The sequence below is a fragment of the Lonchura striata genome, chromosome 10 (genome assembly GCF_050655825.1).
Source record: "Lonchura striata isolate lonStrDom1 chromosome 10, ASM5065582v1, whole genome shotgun sequence".
NCBI classification, from domain to species: Eukaryota; Metazoa; Chordata; class Aves; order Passeriformes; family Estrildidae; genus Lonchura; species Lonchura striata.
The window spans coordinates 24,347,995-24,371,056 of NC_140712.1; the positions used below are offsets into that span (position 1 = coordinate 24,347,995).

At 53.4% G+C, this 23,062-nt stretch overlaps 2 long non-coding RNA genes across 2 annotated transcripts; one reads left to right on the top strand and one right to left on the bottom strand.

Annotated features, from left to right (window-relative positions):
• Positions 1 to 3,080: 3,080 nt before the first annotated feature.
• Positions 3,081 to 9,996, bottom strand: LOC146766561 (uncharacterized). The gene is made up of 2 exons (XR_014957726.1): positions 8,273 to 9,996; positions 3,081 to 4,650 (listed from the first exon to the last, which is right to left on the bottom strand). It is a non-coding gene; the product is annotated as an uncharacterized LOC146766561 (long non-coding RNA).
• LOC144246940 (uncharacterized) lies at positions 7,510 to 23,056 on the top strand. Its single transcript, XR_013340653.2, has 2 exons — positions 7,510 to 8,288; positions 22,050 to 23,056. It is a non-coding gene; the product is annotated as an uncharacterized LOC144246940 (long non-coding RNA).
• The last annotated feature ends 6 nt before the right edge of the window (positions 23,057 to 23,062 follow it).

Below are 23,062 nucleotides of genomic sequence, written 5' to 3' on the forward strand. Positions count from 1 at the left end.
CTGGGAGGTCTGGGACTGGGAAGAGCCCATGGGATGGCGCAGGGTTGCAATGCCGGCGCCGCCGGATCCGTGCCGATGGATGCAGGCAGAGATCCCGGGATTTATGCCACTGGAGGGAGGATTGTGGGGTTTTAAACAAACCTTTCAGGCCTGGGGTGTACAGCCCTAAGGGGAGCAAAACACTGATGTTTCTTCTGCTGAAAAACGGGATGTTCCTTCCCCACCCCGATCCCAGCCAGCTCCATCCCTCCTGCTTCCCTTGGATGCCCTAAAAGCTCCCGTGCTGCAGGATCCCGGGAGGATTCCTGCTCCAGGAGGGAATAAACCGCTCCAGGAAGGAATAAACCACTCCAGGAGGAGCTGCAGCGGTGTGACAGCAATTCCGTCCTCATCCAGGGCTTTTCCTTCTTTTCCTGGTTTTTTTTTTTTTGGGTTTTTTTTTTTGTTTTTTTTTTTTTTTTTAATTTTCTTTTTCCTCCAGGAGATGAAGGGACTTGCTGGAGAAAGGAGCTGCTCTTTGTGTCCCTGCGCTCCGCATCCCTCGCAGCAGCTCCCGGGAATGGGGAGATCATTAAGGAATAACGGATGGCTCCACCCCGCTCGAGGTGCTGGGAGCCTAATTAACGATAACGAGGGAGGGAATCGGCGGGGCTGCAGCCTGCAGAGGCCACAAAGTCATTAATTATGTTAATTAGGGGCGGCTTCTGTCACCGCAGAAGGAGCCTTGGAGCTCCCGCCCCAGCTCGGGGTGGGCTCACACCCAATTCCCTCCCTGTCCCTGAAGATTCCCCATCCCGATGTTTGCTTTGGGATGGGTTTGGGGCATTCTGGAGGGTCCCGGGGAGCTCCCGGAGGGGATGGAGCTGCAGAGCATCGCAGGAGAGGGGGTGGGAGCACCTGGATGGGGTCTCTGCTCCCACCCGCCGGAGCAGGGAATTCAGGATTGGGATATGGAGTGGGGCTCTGCGAGGAGAGTTAAAATCCTCCTCAGATGCCCCATCCCGGGAAGTGCTTCCATCCCTGGAAGTGCCCAAGGCCAGGCTGGACGGGGCTCGGAGCACCCTGGGATGGTGGAAGGTGTCCCTGCCCATGGAGGGGTGGGATGGAATGGGCTTTAAGGTCCCATCCCATCCCAGGATTCTGTGACCCAAGAACGTTCCCAAAATCCAAGCAGATCACCCACAGTGCCCACAGCTCTGCTCCAGCGGGGTTTTGGGCAGCTGGAGCAGGAAAATGCCCGAGGGATGGCCGTGGCGCCAAGCTGTGCCTTTCTCCAGTGATCCCACGGCGTTCCATGCTGTTCCACCCCGTCCCAGCCCATCCCACGCCACCCGCGCCGAAGGACGCGGCAGCGGAGCCGCTCCGGGGAGAATCCCGGGCCACGAGGCACCCACGGATGATAGAAGGAGACTCCCGAAACACCTCGGAGCACGAACCATCTGCTCGGCTGCGCCGGCCTAACAGCTCCGACTAATTTGTGACGCCAGCTTTACGACGGATCCGCGCATCTCCCGTCCACGCGTGAGGAAACCCGCCCAGCGCCCGTGAGAAATTGGTCTCCCGTTTTTGAACTCCTTTCCCTGCATTAAAGGTGAAGCGGACCATGGAAGTGCCTCGCCGCCCCCGGAGCTGCCTCCGCCTCCTCATCCGTGCGGAAAACAGGGAGAGGGAGGAAAACTGCCTGGCCGAACGTGTCAGGCCACCGGCAGCAAGCCGGCTCCTTCAGGTTAATTAATTCTTATTAATTACGTCCCTTGAAATTTTCTCCGGCTCGGTGCTGCCCGCTGGGGTTTGAGTGCAGAGCTCGGCCTTCACTTCCCGGGAAATCAGAGCGGGAGCTGGCGCTGGAAGAGGCTTTCAGGCTGCAATCCCAGCCAGGCTCTGGCTCTGTAATAAATTTTTTAAACGGCTTTATCGGCTTCCAAACAGATTCGCTTAATTATTTATTTATCTTATTTATTTATCGCCACCCAAAAGTGGAGCTGTTTGTCTGAGCGAGCCCCAGATGTTTGGGATGGCGCTGGAATAGGGTTGGATTTAGTCGGAGCCAAACCTCGCCGGGGTTTGTGCCCGTTTCTCATGGAATTTGCAGCCTGGCTGGCCTCTGCCCCTCTCCTGATTGCCAGGAGATTTCCAAGGTGAGCATCTCCTTCTTTTGGCAAGATTCAAACAACCCTCGAATGCTTTAATTTGTGCTCCTGTTTCTTCGAATTTCCCCATCTTTTTTGGGGAAAAAAGGGGGAATAATGACGGAAGCTCAGCCAGGTCCGGCACGGCCATGACGTCATGTCATCCCTCTTCCCTTCATGGTGACATTCCTGTCCTTCCCACCCTGACATCCCTCTCCTCTCCATCGTGTTCTCCCACTTCCCTTCCACCAGCGCCTCTGGAACATCACAGTTCCAAGAGGATTCCTTCCTGGGCCAGCGGCAATTCCAGGATTTCATTTTTATCCATGAAAACCTGCAGCAGGACTTCAGGAAAGAGGGAGGCTTTTCCCAGTTCCCCTTCCTCCTCCCTTCCGTTGGGCCTGGAATGGGCCGGTGATTCCAAAGTGTTGAATCTGTTGAAGCCAGGCCTTTGTTTTCTCTGGAATTCTCTCCCAAAGGCATCGGGATTCCTTTCCCTGCCTCATCCCTAGGGATGAATGAATGAGCTTCACTGTAGTCTGGGAATTGGGCTTGGCTGGGCCTGGTGCTCCTTGTCCTGGTTTTACTCATGGATTGACCGGATGGAATCTTTTCTGTGGGAAAAGCCCAAGGAATGAGTAACCTGTCTCCTTGAGCGAGGATCCAGACGGGCTGGATTCCACAAACCTTTTGGGATTCACTGGGATTTGAACAAATAAACCACCGGATGCTGGATGGAGACAAGCTGAGGAGAGACCGGGGACAAACCGGGATTTTAATGGGAAGATCTACAATTCACTGCTCACGTGGAAACTTCAATCCCAGGCTCCCTGTGAAAGAAAAGCTAATTAAAAATTCCCTAATGAGCCCGGGCTCGGTGGCTGAGCAGAAGGGAAGCACCTCCGAGCGGCAAATCCATTGCCAAGGACAGAAAACCCTCCAAGTGCAACGTGTTACAAGGAAAATGTCACTTTATTGGATGTTCCCTCGCCTCGCTAACGAGCTCTCGGGTTAATTTTAGCTCATCCGCTGCATCCCAGCTCCGTTGTTTCTGGGGATTGTGGATCTCGGCTCCATCCTCAGTGGGAGTTTTCCCTTTAACTCCCAGTGGGAATGGGGCTGTTCTCTCCCAGTAAATCCCAGTGGGAATGGGGCTGTTCTCCCGTTAAATCCCAGTGGGAATGGGGCTGTTCTCTCCCATTAAATCCCAGTGGGAATTGGGTGTTCTCCCATTAAATCCCAGTGGGAATGGGGCTGTTCTCCCATTAACTCCCAGTGGGAATGGGGTTGTTCTCTCCCATTAGATCCCACTGGGAATGGGGCTGTTCTCCCATTAAATCCCAGTGGGAATGGGGTTGTTCTCCCATTAAATCCCAGTGGGAATGGGGCTGTTCTCTCCCATTAAATCCCAGTGGGAATGGGGCTGTTCTCTCCCATTAACTCCCACTGGGAATGGGGCTGTTCTCTCCCATTAGATCCCAGTGGGAATGGGGCTGTTCTCTCCCATTAGATCCCAGTGGGAATGGGGCTGTTCTCTCCCATTAGATCCCAGTGGGAATGGGGCTGTTCTCTCCCATTAGATCCCAGTGGGAATGGGGCTGTTCTCTCCCATTAGATCCCAGTGGGAATGGGGCTGTTTTCCCATCAGCAGCACCATTTGTTTGCTCAAAACCATTCCAGGTGGGAATTTCTTCATGGAAAGGGTGGCCAGGGAGGTTTGGAGCACACATTCCTGAGGAATTCCCAAGGAATGCCCAAGGAACTCCAGGATGTGGCGCTCAGTGCTCTGGGCTGGCTACAAGGTGGGGATGGGGCACAGCCAGGACTCGATGGCCTTGGAGGGCTCTTCCAGCCTCTGGGATTCCGGGATTCAGGGGAAAACAGCACAAAAATGGGAAGGGAATGTTGGGAGAAAGGCGGGAAGGGTGAGGTGTGTGGGCGTGGCAGCGCCCAGGTGGAGCCGAGTGTCACCCTCGTGTCCCGTCCAGCGGCGCCAGGAGCTCATCCCTGGAAAACCATGGAAAACCAGCGCTGTGGGTGCTCAATTCCCAACTCTACCTGGGACAACCGGCCTCGATCCCAACGAGCACAACCTGCGTGCTCCAGGATCCTGCCCTCGCTCCCGGGGACATTCCCACATCCCTGGGAGCCGGGATGGCGCTTCCATCCCCGCCCGGCACCGTGGGCGCTCCTCCTTCCCCACTTCCCTGCTAATTGTTGGCACTCCCGAGGTGTCCTCAATCCACTGGTTACACTTCCAGGGATCCCAGCCGGCCATAAATCCGCTGCTCTGCCCGAGGCTCCCGCGCCATCTTCCAGAGGCTCATCCCGGTGCTAATTCCATGGTTCCCGGCGCTCCGGATCCCCCGGGGCCGCGCCTGCAGAGGGCTGATAAGGGACTCGGCTTTGGCGGCCGCACCAGAGGTGGAACCCAAAGATCCCGAATATTTCGGGATGTTTATCCCTGGTAATCAGCTCTTCCACTGGATGTCCTCGGGAAAGCCTGGATTGCGCTCCGTGCCTGGGGGCAAACAGCTCTCATTAATATTTCACATCGTTTTCCTTTTTTTTTTTTTATCCCATCTTTTTTTTCTTTCCCTGCTCCCAGAGCCTTTGCAGGAGAGCGCCGGGATATTTTCCCATCTCTCGTGTTTGCCTGCTGCAGTAATCATCGGATTCAATCACGCGGGCGATGTTTTTATGGATTAATAACGGGCACTTTGGAGAGCTGGGAGCTGCAATCTGTACAACCTTAATGAGCACCGTGGGGACCCGGTGCCATGGTTTCCCAAATCCTCTCCCTGCTTCCCTCTAAATCATTCCCTGCTCCTGGTGGCTCTCCTGCCTCCAGCACACCGGGCTCCCTGCTGGAACTTGTCCCAATTAATTTTTTTTTTCCTGTTTTCCCTTTTTTCTCCCCCCTTTCCTAAAAGCTCAGCTTTGTCAGCGCTGACAAAATGTTTGTCTTTGATGCCTGGTCGGGATGGAGCTCCGGGGTGGGAATTCTCCACTCCTGGGTCTGGGAATGCCGGGATTGGGCAGTTTGCTCTGCAGGTGGGACTGGGGACAAGGATTGGCACCGGGTGACACTGAGGGGACACCAGCAGGGATGGGCACCTCTCTGAAGATTCATGGATGGAGCAATCCCTGAATTCCTGTCCTGGCAGGGATGGAGCAATCCTTGAATTCCTGTCCTTCCAGGGATGGAGCAATCCCTGAATTCCTGTCCTTCCAGGGATGGAGCAATCCCTGAATCCCTGCCCTTCCAGGGATGGATCAATCCCTGAATTCCTGTCCTAGCAGGGATGGAACAATCGCTGAATTCCTGTCCTGGCAGGGATGGATCAATCCCTGAATTCCTGTTCTTCCAGGGATGGATCAATCCCTGAATTCCTGTCCTGGCAGGGATGGAGCAATCCCTGAATTCCTGTCCTGGCAGGGATGGAGCAATCCCTGAATTCCTGTCCTGGCAGGGAGGGAGCAATCCCTGAATCCCTGCCCTTTCAGGGATGGAACAATCCCTGAATTCCTGTCCTGGCAGGGATGGAGCAATCCCTGAATTCCTGCCCTTCCAGGATGGAGTTATCCCTGAATTCCTGCCCGTCTCCCTGTGGATAGCCCAGGAACCGCCAGCCCCGGCAGTACAAAGGCACCTTCCAGAGAATTCCACAAGTTCTGGATTTATTCCCAACCTCCTCCATGGGAAATCTGGCAGCATTTGAGAGCAGGCCCAGCTCCGGCCCGTTCATTTCCCGGGATTCTCCCTGGATTTTCAGGGGCCTGTTCCCAGCCTGCAGCAATTCCAGAGCCCTGGGATGCAGCTCGGGGCGGCTCCTAAGGAATTGATGGAGCCTCGGCTCCAGGATTTCTCCGGCTCAGCTTTCCACGGGAAGCTCCCGGGGAGGGAATTCCCCCCCAGCAAGGGCCGGGAGCCGGGCGCGGATTCCCGCCTGGATTGATGGCAGATGTGATCCAGGCCCGGAGAGGGAACGCCAGATCCCGCTGGGATGGGGCTGCTGCAGCAGGGCCTTGGAATCCTGCCCTGCTGGGGTGACCCGAATTTATAAAGTAAATATATTTTTATGCTTGTATTTTTATATCCATGTGTTTAAAACTTATGTTTATAGTTTTGATAGTTTTTCTTATTTTATATATTTAAATATTTGTATTTCTGTATCGATATATTTCAAATTTATATTTATATGCATTGGTAATTTTTCTTCTTATATTCTTATTTTTTATATTTAAATATTTGTATTTCTGTATCGATATATTTAAAATTTATACTTATATGCTTTGATAATTTTTCTTTATATATTCTTATTTTATATATTTAAATATTTATACTTCTGTATCTATATATTTTTAATGTTATATTTATATGTTTTGATAATTTTCTTTATATATTCTTATTTTATATATTTCATTTTATATATTTATATTTTATATATCCATATATTTCTAGATGGATATATTATCCATATGTTATCCATATTATCCATATTATCCATATATATCCATATTATCTATAGGGATATATTTAGAATTTTATATTTATTTATTTTTATAACTTTGTAATTTTTTTTTTCTATATGTATATGATCAGGGAATTACAGAATGGGCCCTGAGGATACTGAGGGTGATGTCCCCACTTTGGGGACAATGAGGGCGATGTCCCCACTTTGGGGACACTGAGGGTGACGTCTCCACTTTGGGACAATGAGGGCGATGTCCCCACTTTGGGGACAATGAGGGTGATGTCCCCACTTTGGGACACCGAGGGTGATGTCCCCACTTTGGGGACAATGAGGGTGATGTCCCCACTTTGGGACACCGAGGGTGATGTCCCCACTTTGGGACAATGAGGGCGATGTCCCCACTTTGGGGACAATGAGGGCGATGTCCCCACTTTGGGGACACTGAGGGTGATGTCCCCACTTTGGGACACCGAGGGTGATGTCTCCACTTTGGGGACACCGAGGGTGATGTCCCCACTTTGGGGACAATGAGGGTGATGTCCCCACTTTGGGACACCGAGGGTGATGTCCCCACTTTGGGGACAATGAGGGCGATGTCTCCACTTTGGGGACAATGAGGGTGATGTCCCCACTTTGGGGACAATGAGGGCGATGTCCCCACTTTGGGACACCGAGGGTGATGTCTCCACTTTGGGGACACCGAGGGTGATGTCTCCACTTTGGGGACACTGAGGGTGACGTCTCCACTTTGGGACAATGAGGACGATGTCCCCACTTTGGGGACAATGAGCGTGATGTCTCCACTTTGGGGACACTGAGGGTGACGTCCCCACTTTGGGACACTGAGGACGATGTCCCCACTTTGGGGACACCGAGGGTGATGTCCCCACTTTGGGACACCGAGGGTGATGTCCCCACTTTGGGGACACCGCCTGGGAACGGGGGAATGGTTTCCTCTGCCTCGCTATCCCGGGAAGCATCGCCGGGATTTTGGGAACACGGTGGGTGACTTTGGAAGAGCCGGGGCACACCAGAGCCACCCCACAGCGCCGGGGACACTCAGGAATTGGGGACAAAAAGCGGGATTCAGGGAATCGGGGAGATGATCCCTTCGCTCTCCCAGCAGGGTGAGGAGACTGGGAACTGAGGAATGCGGCAAAATGGGGGAGAAATTAATAATTATCCAAAGCTCATCACCGCTCATCAAACCATTCCCAACTCCATCCCAGGCTCCTTTCTTCTCCCTGCCTCCAATAAGTGCTTGAACATCCCTTTAAAAATTAAAGGAGGAGGGTTCTGGAAGAGATAAGGGATAATTGCCTGGCTTTGACTGCGGCATTGATGTGAAAATAGGATTGGAATTACTCACTCCGGTTGAAAGGTTAGTTGAAGGTTATTACAGGAAAATTGTTATTCATCCATTTTTTCTGTGCCGCTGGATAGCCCCAAAGATTAAATCCGGGGAGCGCATAATGACCCATCAGGGCGGACAATGGTGGGAATAATCTCCAGAGGCTCCCGAGAGCCTTTCCTGAATAATTCATGGCTCAGCAGCCCTCCCTCCCTCCCTCCCTCCCCGGCAGATTACACGGGAGTTTTCTTTGGGAAGAGATCATTTAAAGGAGCTTTAAAAACCACCGCGCTTTTGGACGGAAGTGGAATTACCGGCAGCATTCCCGAGGTTTGTTTGCGCCTTCATAAATCTCCTTTCCCGCTGACCTCCGTGCCATGGGAACAAAACGGCGCGGGATCAAGGGAGGCTTTGTTTGGGATGGAGCTGGAGGAGCTCCCGTGGGGCTTTTTCTGCTGCGGGCAGAGACAGATCGGAGCTGCTCGGTCACCTGGGGCAGAAATTCCTGCTCCCCTAAAATCCAGCAGGGATCGGTCCGTCTTCCCAGGAGGAGAATGGTGACGCTCCCCAAAATCGCCTCTGCTGATCCATCCGCGGCTCGGGAGAGCTCTGCGGCTCGGAGGATGCTCAGGCCAGCCCTGGATCCTGCTGGAAAAGCAGGAGCGAGGTTGGGATGTCACTTCCCGGCCTTCCCACTGCTCCCGTGGCTCCTCCGGCTCCCAAATCCTGGCCTGGCTCCGGCTGATCCTTTCACTTCCTCCCCTGGAAGCGCTGTTATGTTTTAAAAGCTGATTGTTCGTTAAAAAATCGCACGATTTCTGGAGGTTCCCGGATCCCTGGCATCGTTGGGATCCTGGAAAACAATTGAAGAAATATCCTGGATAATGATTGATATTTACTAAACACTTCATTGCTATCAGATCAAAATTAAATCCTAATTAAACCTTCTCTGGGCTTTTCCAGACAGGAGGATGAGGAAGGATGGCATTGCTGCTGCGGGATGAGCAGGGAATCCTCTGGATTGGGAATTTGCGGGGGTTATCTTGATTTTGGACAGGTTTATCTTCATTTTGGGCAGGTTTATCTTGATTTTGGACAGGTTTATCTTCATTTTGGACAGGTTTATCTTGATTTTGGACAGGTTTATCTTCATTTTGGATGGGTTCATCTTGAGCTGAAGGGCTCTGTGGCGCTGAAGTGGCTCCTCCAGGCCTATCCCATCCCGAAATTAATGAGGAAGGATTTTCCCGGGAGGAATGGAGCAGGTACAGAGCAGCTCCTCCCTCCCCTCCCAGGGAGAAGGGTTGTTAGAAATAATCCTGGAGTTTAAGGATGTGAGCGAGGACTTTTATGGATTTAGCAGGAAGCTCCAACATAATTTCCCACTAAAGCTTCTGTCAATAAATCATTTTTTAATTATAAGCTCCAATTATCAGCTAAGCTCGGTTTAATGATCTCTGGAGTGGTTCCTCCTTCCGAGGCCCGGGAAGGAACTTCTCCTCCTTCCTTTGGAGCTGCTGCTATTTTTTCCCAGCTCCTGGAAAATCTCCCCCCTCCAGTGCCCGTGTGTCCGATGGGATCCGAGTGAAATCCAAGCCTCTCCTAAATCAGGGGCTGTCCAGAGGCGCATCCAAAGGCACATCCACAGGCCCCGAGCCAGGGGCTGATTTAGGGCCGCTCCGGGATCGGGTCACGTTCCCTGGGGCAGCTCAGGAGCGCTCAGGTGCCCTGGGGGTTATTCCGGGATTCGGGACACGTGGCAGTGCCTGGGAATCCCCGGGAGAAGGGGCTGGAGGATTCCCAGCTCTCCGTGACTCCTTGGGATCCAGCAGATCCCGCATTTTGATTTTCTCTTCTCTGTGCTCTGGGATCCTTCCCATTCTCCATGGGATCTGAGCTGGGAATGACAGCAGAGTTTGGGAGAAGAGTTAACAAGCTGGGAAAAGAAGGGATAAATGACTCGGGAATGCTCCAGCCCCGTTCATCTCCAGCAGCTCTCAATGTACCATAGATGATTCCTGGTGGGATTGAGATGGGAACTGAGCTGGGAATTGAGCTGGGAACTGAGCTGGGAATTGAGTTGGGAACTGAGATTGGAACTGAGCTGGGAACTGAGATTGGAACTGAGCTGGGAATTGAGCTGGGAACTGAGCTGGGAATTGAGCTGGGAACTGAGCTGGGAACTGAGCTGGGAACTGAGCTGGGAATTGAGCTGGGAATTGAGCTGGGAACTGAGCTGGGAATTGAGCTGGGAATTGAGCTGGGAACTGAGCTGGGAATTGAGCTGGGAATTGAGCTGGGAATTGAGCTGGGAACTGAGCTGGGAACTGAGCTGGGAATTGAGCTGGGAATTGAGCTGGGAATTGAGCTGGGAATTGAGCTGGGAACTGAGCTGGGAACTGAGCTGGGAATTGAGCTGGGAATTGAGCTGGGAATTGAGCTGGGAACTGAGCTGGGAACTGAGCTGGGAATTGAGCTGGGAATTGAGCTGGGAACTGAGATTGGAACTGAGCTGGGAACTGAGCTGGGAATTGAGCTGGGAACTGAGCTGGGAACTGAGCTGGGAACTGAGCTGGGAATTGAGCTGGGAACTGAGCTGGGAACTGAGCTGGGAATTGAGCTGGGAACTGAGCTGGGAACTGAGCTGGGAACTGAGCTGGGAATTGAGCTGGGAATTGAGCTGGGAATTGAGCTGGGAACTGAGCTGGGAACTGAGCTGGGAATTGAGCTGGGAACTGAGCTGGGAATTGAGCTGGGAACTGAGCTGGGAACTGAGCTGGGAACTGAGCTGGGAATTGAGCTGGGAACTGAGCTGGGAACTGAGCTGGGAACTGAGCTGGGAATTGAGCTGGGAATTGAGCTGGGAATTGAGCTGGGAACTGAGCTGGGAACTGAGCTGGGAATTGAGCTGGGAATTGAGATTGGAATTGAGCTGGGAATTGAGCTGGGAATTGAGCTGGGAACTGAGCTGGGAACTGAGCTGGGAATTGAGCTGGGAACTGAGCTGGGAACTGAGCTGGGAACTGAGCTGGGAATTGAGCTGGGAATTGAGCTGGGAACTGAGCTGGGAACTGAGCTGGGAATTGAGCTGGGAACTGAGCTGGGAACTGAGCTGGGAATTGAGCTGGGAACTGAGCTGGGAACTGAGCTGGGAATTGAGCTGGGAATTGAGATTGGAATTGAGCTGGGAATTGAGCTGTGCTCTGTGGCTCTGCACCCACCCGTGCCTTGGGAAACTGGTCACGCCTGCCGAGCATCCCGGGATTTCCATTGGGAACGGTGCTTCTCCTCAGGCTGGAGAGAGATGCCAAGGCCTTGTCCTGGTGCTTCTTCTGCTCCTGGAGTGTCTCGGTGCATCCCACACGGATCCCGAGTGCGCATCCCACACGGATCCCGAGTGCGCATCCCACACGGATCCCGAGTGCGCATCCCACACGGATCCCGAGTGCGCATCCCACACGGATCCCGAGTGCGCATCCCACACGGATCCCGAGTGCGCATCCCACACGGATCCCGAGTGTGCATCCCACACGGATCCCGAGTGCGCATCCCACACGTGCGCTCGTTCCAAGGGGTGCATCCGACACTCGTGTCCAGCACGTGCAGCCCTGGGAATCTGATCGGTGTTCCTGGAGTTTGCATCCAACGTGTGTCCAACTGCTCATCCATGGGAATCCAATGCAAGGTCCAGCACATGTATCCAAGGGAATTATCCAACATTTTCTTCCAATGGATGTATCCAATGTTTACTTTCAATGGATGTATCCAATGGATGTATCCAACATGTGCCTCCAATGGGTGTATCCGACATGTCTATCCAATGGGTGTATCCAACATTTGCTTCCAATGGATGTATCCAGTGTTTACTTCCAATGGATGTATCCAAGGGATGTATCCAACATGTGCCTCCAATGGGTGTATCCAACATTTGCTTCCAATGGATGTATCAAATGGATGTATCCAACATTTGCTTCCAATGGATGTATCCAACATTTTCTTCCAATGGATGTATCCAATGTTTGCTTCCAATGGATGTATCCAAGGGATGTATCCAACACATCAATCCAATGGATGTATCCAACACGTCCATCCAATGGGTGTATCCAACATGTGTGTCCAACACGGTTATCCGTGCGCGTCCAACTTGTTGTATCCACGTTGTATCCGTGTTGTATCCAGCATGTCCATCACACGCATGGAACCAATGGATGCAACCAACTGATATGTCCAAAATGCGTGTGCAACACGTGCACCCAACACGTGCACCCAACACGTGCATCCCACCCACATTCCAGCGCGGAATCCAAGCCCTGAATCCCACCAGGACCGCGCCCCAGCGTGGGGTCTGGCAGCATTCCCCCCTCCTCATCCTCCCGCTGTTTCCAACCTGCCTCCCACTTTTCCGTGCCCGGATTTCCTCCCTGGCTATTCTGGAGGATTTCCCATCCTCCAGCAGGGTCACGCCGAGGGTAACGGCGTTCCAGCCTTTCCAGGATGGATGGGGCTGTTGGAGCAGAGCTTCCCTGCCATTTATCCTCTGCAATTCCCTCCTCTGGATTCATCCCCCCTGCTCCCAGGCCGGGAGACAGCACGGATAGATTTTCTAAGATCTTTTTTTTTTTTCCATAAAAAAGTATTGGATGGCGGCATTGACAGAGCTCCGAGTGTAAAAGGACAAGGAAATATTTCCAAATGGTTTCTCTGGCAGCTGGGAATTCCAGCTCCTGTCGCTTATTGACCTCTAATTGTTTCCAGTAGGAGCGGGAGACAGGAAGATCAATAGGAATTGGAGAGAGCTAAAACCCTCCTGGTGCACTTGACTGTAGTTAGGAACCACTGGAATTCATCTTCCCGGGGTTTCCAGTGCTAATTGGAACATTGGGATTGCTCCACGTGCTGGATTCCGTGCAGAGCATGAATTCCTTCCCCAGTCCCGCTCCTCGCCTGGTCCCAGGGCTCGGAGCAGCCTCGTGGCTCTCCAGCCGCCCTTCCCCACTGCGATAGAAATCCAGGAGACCCAAATTTGGGTGGAATTCCAAAGGAGCAGGAGGATTCCGACAGCTGGAACTCCACAGGAAAGAAGGGATGGATCAGTTGAGTGAGGAGAGCGCTGGCACACCAGGATATGGGAAAGGATGCGGGAATGATGTCCTGGAGAGGCCGGGGGAGAGGCCGGGGGATGGAGCTGGATTTCCAGCTGGGAGCTGCTCAGTTCGGGAATGTTCTAGGTGATTTTGGTGTGGGGACCAGGTGGCCACCACTGAGCTGGTCCCATCCCAGCCACTGGTGATTTCCTGGGAATTGCGCTCCCCTGGGAGCTCCTCTGGCCAGCGGTGGTGCTGCAGGTGCCGGTGGCGCTCCCGGCTCCAGATGGAAGCTCCTGGCTTGTGATGGAAGCTCCTGATGGAAGCTCCCTGTTCCCAACGGAAGCTCTCTGTTCCTGATGGAAGCTCCCAGCTCCAGATGGAAGCTCCTGGCTCCTCATGGAAGCTCTCTGTTCCCAATGGAAGCTCCCGGCTCCTAAAGGAAGACCCTATTCCCAATGGAAGCTCCCTGTTCCCAATGGAAGCTCCTGACTCCAGATGGAAGCTCCTGGCTCCAGATGGAAGCTCCCTGTTCTAAATGGAAGCCCCCAGTTCCCGATGGAAGCTCCCAGCTCCCAATGGAAGCTCCCTGCTCCTGATGGAAGCTCCCTGCTCCTGGTGGAAGCTCCCTGCTCCCGGTGGAAGCTCCCGGTTCCCAGTGGAAGCTCCCTGCTCCCGATGGAAGACCCCGTTCCTGATGGAAGCTCCCAGCTCCCAATGGAAGCACCCGGTTCCCAGTGGAAGTTCCTGGCTCCCAATGGAATATCCCTGTTCCTAATGGAAGCCCCCTGCTCCCCATGGAAGCTCCCTGCTCCCAATGGAAGCTCCCAACTCGAGATGGAAGCTCCCGGCTCCCAATGGAAGCTCCCTGTTCCTAATGGAAGCCCCCTGCTCCTGATGGAAGCTCCCGGCTCCCAATGGAAGTTCCCGGCTCCCGATGGAAGCTCCCGGCTCCCGATGGAAGCTCCCAGTTCCCAATGGAAGCTCCCAGCTCCCAATGGAAGCTCCCGGCTCCCAATGGAAGCTCCCTGCTCCCGGTGGAAGCTCCCGGTTCCCAGTGGAAGCTCCCTGTTCCCAATGGAAGCTCCCAGCTCCCGATGGAAGACCCCATTCCTGATGGAAGCTCCCAGCTCCCAATGGAAGCCCCCTGCTCCTGATGGAAGCTCACAGCTCCCAATGGAACCTCCCTGCTCCCAATGGAACCTCCCTGCTCCCAATGGAACCTCCCTGCTCCCAATGGAAGCTCCCTGCTCCCAATGGATGCTCCCTGCTCCCGACGGAAGATGGAAGCTCCCGGCTCCCGGCGCTACTGTCACCGGGAATCACGGCCCAGCCCTAATCTGTCATTAGCGCATTCAGCACTAATTGCTGGCAGGGTGCCACGCGCCTATTTTCCCGTTTTAACAAAACATTTATGCATGGAAGATTTAATGCCAGGTATCAAGCATATCATTGTAAATTTACCACTAATTAAGCCTAATTAAAATAATTAAATGGCTGCCGAGTCACAATGTGAATGAAAATCACATTTCCTCTCGTGCGCTCGCCCCTCTCCCCGCCGGCCTCCCTCCGGCTTCCCAACACAAATATTTTCCCATTTGGATGTGGAAGGGAGGAGTTTCATCCCAACCATAACGCCGGGATTTGGGGAGAAGCTCCTCAATTCCAGGACCTCTGGAGATTTTCCTTTCTGGGGATGAAGGGCGGACAATCTGACAAATCTGTTCCTCGGAGCTTTTGCATATTCATCACTGCTCGGGTTTTTAATCAAAGCCTGGGCCATGAATAATGGATGGAGTTGGGATGGGGTGGGATGGGATCCAGGAGCTCCAGAGGATGCTCCGGGCACAGGCTCCAGGGAAAACTCTGGCTGGAGATCCAGGAGCTCCAGGGAATGCTCTTGGAAGGGCCTCCAGGAGAAACAGGGACTCCGGGGGATGTTCTGGCTGGAGGCTCCAGGAAATCCAGGGGATGCTCTGGGCAGGGATTCCAGGAACTCCAGGGGTGGGAAGGAGAGAGGGAAGGAGGGAGGGAGGGAGGGAAGGAGGAGCCACCGCCGGGCCGGTCCCCGTCCCCCGCTGTCCCTGTGTGGTCCCAGCCCGGGCTCACAATGGGCTCAAAGCCCTTTTTGTGCTCCAGCTGCGCTTTAGGCTCGGCTCATTCAAGGCCAGCCTGGCAGAGCTCCGATTAACCTTTGCTTTCCCAGGCACGGCCTCATTCTCCCTCGCGGCGGGGTCCCGGCACTCTCAGCCCGCCGGGAACGGCCGGGAAAGGGCTGAGAAGGGGCTGGGAATGGGAGTGTGGGAATGGGAGTGTGGGAATGGGAAGTGTGGGAATGGGAAGTGTGGGATTTCCTCTCTGTGCCCGCTGGGATCACAGGAACTCCCAACCTGCTGCCTGTTCCTCGCCTTCCTCTCCGTGGGTCCCGAGCGGAGGGGACATTCCTGCTTTGTTATCCCAGGAATGAGCGTCATCCTCCCGCCATGGCGTCATCACCATCCAGCTGGGACATCATTGTCATGATTGTCATCATCATCATCCTGCTGGGACATCAGTGCCATCATCGCCATCATCGCCATCATTGTCATCATCATCCCGCTGGGACATCATCGTCATGATTGTCATCATCACCATCCTGCTGGGACATCATCGCCATCATCGCCATCATTGTCATCATCATCCTGCTGGGACATCATCGTCATGATTGTCATCATCACCATCCTCCTGTGACATCATCGCCATCATCGCCATCATTGTCATCACCATCCTGCTGGGACATCATCGTCATGATTGTCATCATCACCATCCTCCTGTGACATCATCGCCATCATCGCCATCATTGTCATCACCATCCTGCTGGGACATCATCGTCATGATTGTCATCATCACCATCCTGCTGGGACATCAGTGCCATCATGGCCATCATTGTCATCACGATCCTGCTGGGACATCATCGTCATGATTGTCATCATCATCATCCTGCTGGGACATCAGTGCCATCATTGACATCATTGTCATCATCATCCTGCTGGGACATCATCGTCATGATTGTCATCATCATCATCCTGCTGGGACATCAGTGCCATCATTGACATCATTGTCATCATCATCCTGCTGGGACATCATCGTCATGATTGTCATCATCACCATCCTCCTGTGACATCATTGCCATCATTGCCATCATTGCCATCATTGTCATCACCATCCTGCTGGGACATCAGTGCCATCATCGCCATCATCATCATCATCCAATTGCTGTGACATCATTATAACCTGGCCATGACATGATCATCATCATTGTGCTGTGACACCATCATCACAACTGACATCATCATCCTGCTGGGACATCATGGTCATCATTGCCATCATCATCATCCTGCTGGGACATCATGGTCATCATTGCCATCATCATCATCCTGCTGGGACATCATCTTCTCACCATCACCCTCGTACTGTGGCACCACCCCCCACCATCATCCCGCCACGACATCATCCTTCCATGATGTAATTGTGACGTCATCGTCCACCATGATGTCGTTCTTCTGCCATGACATCATCCTCCACAATGACACCGTCTTTCTGCCATGGCATCATCCCACCACGTCATCTTAGTGCAATGACATCATCCTCCTGCCGTGATGTAACCTCCTCACCATGACATCATCCTCCTGTGACATCATCCTCCTGTGACATCACCCTGCTGTGACATCATCCTCCTGTGACATCATCATCCTGTGACATCATCCTCCTGTGACGCCATCCTCCTGTGACGCCATCCTCCTGTGATGTCATCCTCCTGTGACATCATCCTCCTGTGACATCATCCTCCTGTGACGTCATCCTCCTGTGACGTCATCCTCCTGTGACATCATCATCCTGTGACATCATCCTCCTGTGACGTCATCCTCCTGTGACATCATCCTCCTGTGATGTCATCCTCCTGTGACGTCATCCTCCTGTGATGTCATCCTCCTGTGACGTCATCCTCCCGTGACATCATCCTCCTGTGACGTCATCATTCTGTGACATCATCCTCCTGTGACATCATCCTCCTGTGATGTCATCCTCCTGTTACGTCATCCTTCTGTGACATCATCCTCCTGTGACATCATCCTCCTGTGACATCATCCTCCTGTGACATCATCCTCCTGTGACGTCATCCTTCTGTGACATCATCCTCCTGTGACATCATCCTCCTGTGATGTCATCCTCCTGTTACGTCATCCTCCTGTGACGTCATCCTTCTGTGACATCATCCTCCTGTGACATCATCCTCCTGTGATGTCATCCTCCTGTTACGTCATCCTCCTGTGACGTCATCCTCCTGCCATGACGTCCTCCTTGCTTTCCCACCGCCCATTTTCTGGGAATCCCATCCTTCCCCAGCGCAGGAGCCCCTGCCCAGCTGTGCCCCCTCTGTCCTCGTGCCCCCGTGCAGCTCCAGCTGCTCCCCCTGGATCAAACACCGGTTTTTCCATGGATTACCATTTTTTTTTCCCCCTGGGAATTGACCCCTTTGGCATTCCCGGCTCCCTGGGCAAACGGAGCCGTTTGTCTCCGTGTTTGCTCGTTCCATCCCAAATATTTGCCTGCCAAGCGAACGCCTCTCCCGGGATGTGCTATTAATGGGATAATTAGGCAGCCGCTAATGACAAGGATTCCTGGGAATTATGGCAGGATTTGTTTTGGCATTTGGAGGCTGGAGTGCTCCAATCTACCTGAGAGTTAATTAGTTCATTAGTGCTGGTGGAACACACCTGGAAATACAGGGCAGCCAAGGAACACTCTGGTTTATTTTCCAGGAGCCTGTGGAACGCGTTTTTCCGTGGGATACTGGGGAAGAAAACAAAATCCTCTTCCTTCCAGATGCTGGGATCTTCAGGGAAGGCTCAAATCCCGGGGATTTGGGGTGTCCTGGTCCTTTTGGGGTTTCTCTGCTGTCGCTCTGGGGGTCTGGCTGAGAGCAGCGGGAACGGCCGTGGATTTTCCGGATCTTTCCCAGTTATGTAACCCCTCCCCGGCTCCCGCCGAGCTCCGGGTGCCGCCGCTGGTGACAAACCCCGCGTGGGGCTGGCCCCACGCTGATTAATTAGGAAATTACATTTATATAACCCCTAATCCCCGGCTGGGCCTCGCCAGGGGCTCGGGAATTACATCCAGATTAGCCCCAAGCCCGAGAAAACCCCAGGCTGGAATTATTGCCCAGGCACAAATCAGCAAATTGGACCAATCTGGGGGAAAACGGCCAAAATTCAGTTTTTTTGGGGTTTTATCTCTCTTAATTCCCTCCTCCCGTGGGGCCTGCGAGGGGTGAGAGCTCCGTGCAGCCAGGGCTGATTCCGGCTGAACCTGGCCTTTGGTTTTCCCAACAAAATTGCTTTTATCCTTCCCAACATGTGTTCCCAAAGATTACAGGGCTGTAATCCCACACGGCTTAACCGGGGGAGGGGGGGCCTGGGGAGAGCTCCGGGAACGGCGCCGCCGGAATTGGGAATCCCGCTCATGGAAACAGAAAGAACCTTAAGGGATAAAGGATTGGGGAAGGAGGGATTGGAATACTTGGGGGGATTTGGGGGAGATCACAACAAATCATTTCAAAGTGTTTTGGTGGATTTGGTTTGGGGTTTTTTCTGGGGGAGGGTTGATTGGAAAATAGGTCGTGGCTGCGGATTGATCCGGATCCGATCGTTATAAAGGACGCGTCTTCCCCGTAATTACAGGGACACGTCCAGGAGGAAGCCTGGAGGCTTTGGGAATGCTCCACTAATGGACAAAGAGCCCGGCCGGGGCTCCCTGCTCCGAGGGGATTTGGGGATTGATCCATCCTGGAAGGCACGGGCAGCTGAGAACATCCTTGGGAAGGTCCATCAGGAGCGGATGAAATTCCTAATAGGTTTGGGATGGGCCAGAAGACAGGGAAAGGACTCGGATCCTGGGAATTCCCTCTGCTCCAGGGGTTTGGGGGGATCCGGCGGGGCTGGAGCTGCACCCTCCCCATCCTGTCCTGGTGATGGGATCTGGCAGGAGCAGGATTAACTCCAGCTTTGGGATTTGCTGGAGAGAGGAACTGCAGATCCTGCAGATCCTATTGTCTGGGATAATTCCCGCTGTCCCGGGGTAATTCCAGCTGTCCCAGGATAATTCCCACCGTCCCGGGGTAATTCCCACTGTCCTGGGATAATTCCCACTGTCCTGGAGTAATTCCAGCTGTCCCAGGATAATTCCCATTGTCCCGGGGTAATTCCCACTGTCCCAGGGTAATTCCCACTGTCCCAGGATAATTCCTGCTGTCCTGGGGTAATTCCCACTGTCCTGGGATAATTCCCCCTGTCCGGGATAATTCCCGCTGTCCCGCTCCCTCAGAGGATTGTGAGGATTAAATGAACTCACGAGACACAAATTCCAGCCCAGATCTGATTTTCCCCTGGGAATCGGGGTTAAAACTTCGGGAAGGAGAAACTCCCGTGGTCATTCCAGAGGGGGGAATTCCCAACAGCCCATCCCGAGCTGCTGGGAGCGATTTTGGGATCCCAAACCCCAACGGGATCAGCGAACCCTCCTTGGATTCCCTGATCCCACCAAAGCGCTCCCACGGAGACTGGGATGGATTTGGGGCTGGCTTTGCCCTGCCAGGACCCAAATCCTTTCCGATTTCCCATAAAATCTGCTGGAATCTGCCCATGGATGCAGGGACAGCTCCCACCACCCCAGCCTGGCCTTGCCAGGGATCCACAGGCCCGGCTGCCCTGGGAATTCCAGCCCGGCCCCTGCCCACCCTCCCAGGGAAAGATCCCTTCCCAATATCCCAATATTCCCACCTCAGGAAGGTGGGAATAAACCCCGGGCCCACCATTCCCTTCCATCTCCAGGATTTTCCCCTCCAGCCCTGGAAAAATGTCATTTTATGGCCCCGTGTTCTGCAGCGTTGGCGGAGCCTCCGAGCTGCGGTTTTTCCTCCCGTCAAGCAGAGTAAGGAGATGATCCCGCTGCAAATCTGATGGAAAAGATTCCCTTTAAAGTCACCGATGGAGCTCAATAAATAACGAGCTCCGGGGCTGCTTCCCGGAGACAGCGGAGCAGCACAAACAAACATTTCCGCGGCTGCTGTTGAAAGGAGAAATAACCCCAAAACAGCAAAACCTCGGCGCGCCCTGGCTTGGGGGCAGACCCCAAATTAGGGGGCAGCTTTATCCCCCTGCTCCTGGGGTGGGAACAAGGAAATGGAATTTAGGGAGACCGGGGGTGTTTGTGGGAGGAGGAGGAGGGAGAGGAGGAGAAAAAGGAAGGGGAAGAGGATGAGGATGGGGATGAGGATGAGGATGAGGATGAGGATGAGGATGAGGAGGAAGAGGAAGAGGAAGAGGAAGAGGAAGAGGAAGAGAAAGAAGAGAAGGAAGAGTGACAAGGGCACAGAGGCCTCAGCAGAATTTGGATTCAGCAGAATTTGGATTCAGCAGAATTTGGATTCAGCAGGATCTGGGTTCAGCAGGATTTGGGCTCAGCAGGATTTGGGCTCAGCAGGATTTGGGTTCAGGAGAATTTGGATTCAGCTGGATTTGGGCTCAGCTGGATTTGGGTTCAGCAGGATTTGGATTCAGCAGGATTTGGGCTCAGGAGAATTTGGGTTCAGCAGGATTTGGATTCAGCAGGATTTGGGCTCAGCAGGATTTGGATTCAGCAGGATTTGGGCTCAGCAGGATTTGGGTTCAGCAGGATTTGGGCTCAGCAGGATTTGGATTCAGCTGGATTTGGGCTCAGCAGGATTTGGGCTCAGCAGGATTTGGGCTCAGCAGGATTTGGGCTCAGCAGAATTTGGGCTCAGCAGGATTTGGGCTCAGCAGAATTTGGGCTCAGCAGGATTTGGGCTCAGCAGGATTTGGGCTCAGCAGGATTTGGGCGCGGGCCCGGGGCCACCCAGCTCGGGCTGCCCCCGATGATCGATCTCCTCCCTCCCTCCCTCCTGCGATGATCGATCTCCTCCCTCCCTCCTTGCTGCGATGATCGATCTCCTCCCTCCCTCCCTCCTGCGGGACGCGGGGCTTTGCGGAGCCTCTTCCCTTTGTTTCTGCAGCTCCATTGGAAGCCCCAGGGATTTATGGCCTCTCCAGTTTATTGTTGATCCAGATCTTGATCTGCCCCGGGCTTATAACTGACATTTAAATGACACCGCAAACAATGAATCAATATTTATGGATTAGCGCGCCAATACGAGTTGTCCCGGGATTCTGGCTCCCGGCAAACGGGACAATGAGGTCAAGGTCAAGGCTCTGTCTAACGAGGGGTGGGCGCAGACAGGAGCTGCCAGCGGTACTGACTTCCTAAGAGGAATTCATTTATGGCCGGCATTCGGCCCCGCTGAGCTCCCCCGCTTCCCATCCTGCGCTTTTCCCCAGGATAACCGGGAATCACTTCAAGCCCCGAGCCCGGAGTGATTCCCCCTGCCTGGAAAACCCGGGGGAAAACCCGGCGGAAACACCCGGCTCCTCACAGCCCGCTGCTTTTCCAGCAGGATTTTCCCAGGGGAAAGAGCCCGGGATGCTTGGAGGGGGAGCAGCGGCTGGGAAATTCATCCCGGCCTCGGGGAACCCAGAGGGGTCAGGAGCATCCTGCATCCCTTCAAAATCCCGGCTTGGATTTGGGATCATCCCTGCATCCCTTCAAAATCCCGGCTTGGATTTGGGATCATCCCTGCATCCCTTCAAAATCCCGGCTTGGATTTGGGATCATCCCTGCATCCCTTCAAAATCCTGGGTTGGATTTGGGATCATCCCTGCATTCCTTAAAAATCCCGGCTTGGATTTGGGATCATCCCTGCATCCCTTCAAAATTCCCAGGTTGGATTTGGGATCATCCCTGCATCCCTTAAAAATCCTGACTTTCAGCTTCCAATGGCGTCTTGCTCCCTTTTCCTAACTGAAATCGGGAGTCAAGCTGCCAAAAAAAAAAAAAAAAAAAAGAAAGAAAATTAAAAAAATTCATTAATTAATAATAATTATTTATTTTTTAGGGATTTTCCCGGCCCTGCTCCTGTCTAACTCCAGCAGCGGCCGCGTGGATGCGGCACTTGGGGGAGCGGCTGGAATCAAGGCTCTCGGGGGCTTTTCCCTGGAGGAAAAATTCCCGAATTCCCGATTGGAACATTCTTCCCATCGCCATTCCTGCTGCCCGCTGCCTGTCGCAATCCCCGGCAGATGCTCCCCGTGGGATTCCCCCAGTCCTGGAGAGCTGCACCCCGAGCGGGAAATGGGGGGAAAAGCAGGGATTTGGGGATTTTGATTTTTTGGCGCTGGTTTGGAAGCCGTGTTTATCCCTCGTTAAAAGCGAGCTGAAAACTTTCCGGGCTAAACGAGCCCCGTCCTCCTCCTCCTCCTCCTCCTCCTCCTCCTCCTCCTCCTCCTCCTCCTCCTCCTCCTCCTCCTCGCGTTTATTTACATTATAATCATCCCGAGCCCGCGAATTGTGTCAATTATTCTTTCCTCGGGGCGAGCCAAGGGTTCTTTGTTCCTCGCTGGTTTACAAAAGTGAAATATAGGTGAGGTTCGGGACCTCCTAATCCCCGATGTAATTCCCGCTCCCCGCAGCTCGGCCGGCCTCGCATCAGCCGCACAAAGTCGCCGCTCTCCATCAAAGAATTCCTTATCTGCCCGAGCCAGCCGACCAACAAACCCGCCCCAGTCTCGCCGCCCGCGCTGTTTATTTGCCCGGGACCCCAGGAAATCCACCGGCCGCAGCCAAACAGGCGCTTTTCCCTGAGAACGGGCGCCGGGTGGGAATTTCCAGGAGCGCCAAGAGGGCCCGGGACCACAGCGAGCCTTTTGAAGCGCTTTTTATTTTTTTTTTTTTTTCCACGTTTTAGGAGCCCAAAACGAGGATGAAACTAAAACGACGCGAAGAAATAATCCCCCATTCAGCCCTGAAAGGATTATTCTAATTACTTTGATTATTAAAGATCAGACAGATTTTTTTTTTTTCCCGGTCCTCCTCCTCCTCCTATTTTTTTTTTTTTTTTTCCCCTGCCAG